We start from the raw sequence: 5,378 nt of genomic DNA on the forward strand, positions 1-5,378 counted from the left end.
TTGATGGATCTTTTTTTTTTTAAGCCAATTTGATACCTATGTCTTTGATTGGAGCATTTAGTCCATTTACATTTGGAGTAATCATTGAAAGGTATTAATTTAGTGCCATTGTATTACCTGTAAAGTCACTGTTTCTGTAGATTGTCTCTGTTCCTTTCTGGTCGTTGTTACTTTTGGGCTCTCTCTTTGCTCAAAGGGTCCCCTTTAATATTTCTTGCAGGGCTGGTTTAGTGTTCACAAATTCCTTTAGTTTTTGTTTGTTCTGGAAACTCTTTATCTCTCCTTCTATTCTGAATCACAGCCCTGCTGGATAAGGTCTCCTTGGCTGCACATTATTCCCATTTAACACATTGAATATATCATGCCAGGCCTCTGTGGACAAATCTGCTGCCAGCCTTATGTGTTTACCTTTGTAGATTAAGGATCTCTCGTCCAGAGCTGCTTTCAGGATTTTCTCTTTATCTCTGAAATTTGCAAGCTTCACTATTTTTTGTTGAGCTGTTGAATTAGTTTTGTTGATTTTGAGGGGGGTTCTCTGTGTTTCCTGCACTTGAATACCTGTTTACTTAGTCAGATTAGGGAAGTTCTCAGCTGTAATTTGTTCAAATAAACCTTCTGCCCCCCACTTCTCTCCTCCTTTTCTGGGACCCCTATTATTTGAGTATTATTTCTCTTTATGGTATCACTGATTTCTTGAAGTTTCCCTTCATGATTCAGTAGTTGTTTTTCTAACTTTTCTTAGCTTCCTTATTTTCCAGCATTTTGTCTTCTAGATCACTGACCCTCTCTTCTGCCTTGTTTATCCTCACTATTAGAGCCTCCATTTTTAACTGCATCTCAGTAGTAGCATTTTTAATTTTGGCCTGATTAGATTTTACTTTTTTTATTTTTCCAGTAAGGGATTCTCTACTGCCTTCTATGTTTTTTTCAAGCCCAGATACTATCTTTATTATCATTGTTTTGAATTCTAGTTCAGACATCTTTTGTCTATCCATATTGATTAATTCCCTGGCAGTGAGTACTGCCTCTTATTCTTTCTTTTGGGGTAAGTTTCTCTGTCTCATCATTATGTCCAGAAAAGAATAGATGAAAGAGAGAAAAGACAAAAATAGCAGCCATAACACTAGAAAAATACAAATAAAACAAATCAGAAGAAAACAGAAACAAAATAAGAAAAAAAAAATCAAAGAAAGAGTAAAACAGAACAAAATGACAAACTAGATCCTTTGTTTTGGTCTGTTAAGAGAAACTAGATCCCAAATAGGAAAGAAAGGAAAACTTATATAGATACAAAAATAAAATAAAATAAAATACAATGAAAGGAAACCAAAAATAAAAAAATAACATGTGTATAAAAATAAAAATTAAAAAAGAATTTAAAAAATGAATTGATAAAAGAAGAAAATAGCTGAAAAAAACCTGAAAGACTAAAGAATAATAATAATAATAAAACCTCACAAGTGCTATATACTGTTTTCCCCAAGAACTGAAGTTTTGCAGTTCTCTACGATCAGTAAACATGATATTATCCGGTTGTTCCTCCTGATCTTTTGGGGGAGGGGCCTGTTTCACTGATTCTCAGGTGTCTTTGCCCAGGTGGTATTTCACTGCCCTTGCTAGGTGGCCGGGCTCAGTGTATGCGGCTCGAGATTGCACTATGTGGCATGTTTTTGATCCCTGAAGGCTTTCAGTACTGTTGGGGGGAGGGGAATGAAATTGGCAGCACCCAATCTCTAGCCCGGCCTGGAGCTGAAAGTTCGCACCTCCACCCCCCCACCCCCCCCGTCTCTAGTGAACCCTCACAGAAAAGCAGTCACTCTTGCCTCCTTGGTGTCTGTCCTAACGCTGTGTTCACCCAGCCTATGAGCATTTTTATCTCAGGCATTGGACCCAGTTTACAGTCTCCAAACCTTACGGATTCCTGCAGCGTGGACCTGCGCTCTTCCTCCTGGGGGAGGAAAGGGGGTTCTCACAGCGGTTCTGCCACTTTCTGGGACCCTGCTCAGAGAGTGGTTGCCCAACTGTGTCTCCGTTCATGGTTTATGGCAACAGTGAAAGAAAAGCCAGTGCCTAGACTTGCTGTTTTCAGCCGGCTTCCCTGCTCTGATGCTTGGGAACTCTGTAGCACTCAGGTACCCATTCTTTTTGTGACCCCAGGGATCCTGAGACCACACTGTCCCAACTGGGATTCTTCCCTGCTCTGCCACCTGAGCACCTTTAAGCCAGGAATGTCCCCAAGTGTAGCAGACTCCTTTAAGTTCCAATTTTGTGCTCTACTGCTTATAACACTTTCTGGCAGCCTGCTTAAGAAAGCTCCCTCCCCTCTATGGTTTACTTTCTGATATATTGCCCTGGATTCATGTCTCTTCACCTCCTACCTGCAAAAAATGGTCACTTTTCTATTTGTGGAATTGCAGCAATTCTTTTCTCAAATCTCCCATTGATTTTGCAGGTGTTCAGAATGATTTGACAACTAGCTGAATTCCCTGGACCAGATGAAATTAGGGCCCCCTATTCCTCTGCCATTTTAACTCCTCTCTCCCAGAGGTTTGTCAATTTTTTTTTTTCAAAGAACCAACTCCTGGTTTCAATGGTCTGTTTTTTGTTTGTTTGTTTGTTTTAGTTTCTGTATCATTTATTTCTGCTCTAATCTTTATTATTTCCTTCCTTCTGCTGGTTTTAGGCTTGTTTATTATTCTTTTTCTAGCTCCTTTCGGTGCAAGTTAGGGTATTTATTTGAGATTTTTCTTGCTTCTTGAGGTAGTTTTGTATTCCTATAAAGTTCCTTGTTAGAACTGCTTTTGCTGCATCCCAGAGTTTTTGGACCACTGTGTTTTCATTTTCATTCCTTTCTATGTAATTTTTCATTTCTTGTTTTATTTCCTGGTTTACCCATTTATTATATAGTAGCATGTTGCTTAACCTCCATGTATTTGTGGTCTTTCAAGATTTTTTTTCTTGTGGTTCATTTCTGGTTTCAAAATGTGGTCAGAAAATATGCATGGCATGATTTTGGTCTTCTTGTATTTGTTGAGGTGTCTTTTGTGGACTAATACGTGATCTCTTCTAGAGAATGTTCCAAGTGCACTTGAAAAGAATGTGTATTCTGCTGTTCAGGGATGGAATGTTCTGAATATATCTGTAAATCCATCTGTTCCAGTGTGTCATTCAATGCCATTACTTCCTTGTTGATGTTCTGTTTAGATGACCTGTCCATTGCTGTGAGTGGGATGTTAAAGTCCCTTACTATTACTGTATTATTATTGATTAGTTCCATTGTGTTTGTTATTAACTACTTAATGTATTTGGGTGCCCCTAGATTGGGTGCATAAATATTTACAATTGTTGTATCTTCTTGTTGGGTTATCCTCTTTATTATTATATAGTGTCTTTCTTTGTCTAGTGTTATGGTCTTTGTTTTAAAGTTTACCTTGTCTGGTATAAGTATTGCTACTCTGATTTCCTAAGGCATCCATTTGCATGATAGATGTTTTTCTATCTTCTCACTTTCAATCTGCAGATTATGTCTGAAATGAGTCTCCTGTAGGCAGCATATAGATGGGCCTTGTTTTTTTATCCATCTGTCACCCTGTCTTTTCTTTTCTTTTTTTCCCATTCTTAATACAGACCAGGCAAAGGGTCTGGGCTGGGGTGTATATGGGTGGGTTTACTCTGCCTCCTCTTTCTGTACAGCCAGTGTAAGAACACAGCATATGGTAAGCACCAGGAGGCTTAACCTTATGTGTCTTGATTGAAGCATTTAGTTCATTTACATTCAAAGTAATTCTAGATAGATACTTATTTATTTTCTTGTTTAAATCCACTAAGTTTGGGGTGCCTGGCTGGCTCAGTTGGTAGAGCATGTGACTCTTGATCTTGGGGTTGTAAGTTCGAGTTCCACATTAGGTGTAGAGATTACTAAAAAAATAAAATCTTAGAAAAAATAAATCTGGAAAGAAGATGTGGTACACACACACACACACTAGGATATTGCTCATCCATAAAAAAAAAAAAATGAAATCTTGCATTTGCATGACATGGATGGAGCTAGAATGTATTATGCCAAGTAAAATAAGTCAGAGAAAGACAAATACCATAGGATTTCACTCATCTGTGGAATTTAAGAAACAAAAAAGATGAACATATGGGAGTGGGAAAAAAGAAAAAAGAGAGAGGGAAACAAATCATAAGAGACTCTTAAAGATAGAGAACAAACTGACAGTTGATGGAGGAAAGTGGGTGGGGATGGGCTAGGTGGGTGATGGGCATTAAGGAGGGCATGTGTTGTGATGAGCACTGGGTGTTATATGTAAGTGATGAATCACTGAATTCTATTCCTGAAACGAATATTGCACTGTATATTAACTAACTAGAATTTAAATAAAAAATTGAAAAGAAAAAAATAAACAAATCCACTAAGTTTGTGGTTGTTACAGCAGCAGTAGGAACCTAATATACCCTATCTTTGCTCAGTGTTCTTTGAACTACCTTTTATCTATTCCATGCCAAAATACTACCTACTCATCCTTAAGAACTTGGTTCAGACAATGCTTCTTTCAGAAAACCACTTCCAAAACTTCTAGTCAAATAACCGTTCCCTTATGCTCTGACAATACTTGGAGTTGTTATGGCTTATGTCCCATGTTGACTGTCTTGGTCTGTTATGGTTTATATCCTGTGCTATTTTGTCCTGATTGTATACTCTTTGGAGGGAGAAGGCCCCAGACCCCTTTCATCTTGATTTCCACACAGCATCTATCCCAATACTTCACACAGATTGGATACACAAGAAATATTAGGGCATAAGTGAATGGGCTACATAAAACAAGGTTTTCCTGTAAACAGTGCACTTTCTTCATGGTGTGTGTATAACTGCAGTGCTGGATGGAGTTGAGGAAGTGTGAAATAGTGCAAGGCACTAAAATCTGACTGTTTTGGGTTCTTAATAACACTCTGAACCTAAGCAGTGAACTTCCAATGTCTGTAAGCAAACCCAAAAAGTGATCTTAAGAAAAAACAGAAGAAATCAAGTTGAAAGCAGAAATTAATAAATTAGAAAATGAGAGAATAGCAGAATAAATTAATCAATTAATCCTAAATCATTACAGCCTTTTTTTTGGTGAAATGACTATTGGATAGATAAAATCTAATGTGGGGTAAAAAAATAATCAATACTTGTAATCCAGTCACCTGAATTAGCAAATACACACTAGAGAATGGCATGGATGGTTTATAAACTAACAGGGATTTTGAGATGTGGAATATCTATATAGATATTTCAGCTTAAAAAGGAAGTGTGAGGGGCGCCTGGGTGGCTCAGTCATTAAGCGTCTGCCTTTGGGTCAGGTCATGATCCCAGGGTCCTGGGATCGAGCCCC

At 38.0% G+C, this 5,378-nt stretch overlaps 1 non-coding gene across 1 annotated transcript; it reads right to left on the bottom strand.

Moving 5' to 3' along the window:
* Window positions 1–3,602: 3,602 nt before the first annotated feature.
* Window positions 3,603–3,733, bottom strand: LOC115939746 (small nucleolar RNA SNORA51). Its single transcript, XR_004074518.1, has one exon. It is a non-coding gene; the product is annotated as a small nucleolar RNA SNORA51 (small nucleolar RNA).
* Window positions 3,734–5,378: the final 1,645 nt, after the last annotated feature.

Source organism: Leptonychotes weddellii, unplaced genomic scaffold (assembly GCF_054177405.1).
Source record: "Leptonychotes weddellii isolate Sample4059 unplaced genomic scaffold, ASM5417740v2 HiC_scaffold_3575, whole genome shotgun sequence".
Classification (NCBI taxonomy): domain Eukaryota; kingdom Metazoa; phylum Chordata; class Mammalia; order Carnivora; family Phocidae; genus Leptonychotes; species Leptonychotes weddellii.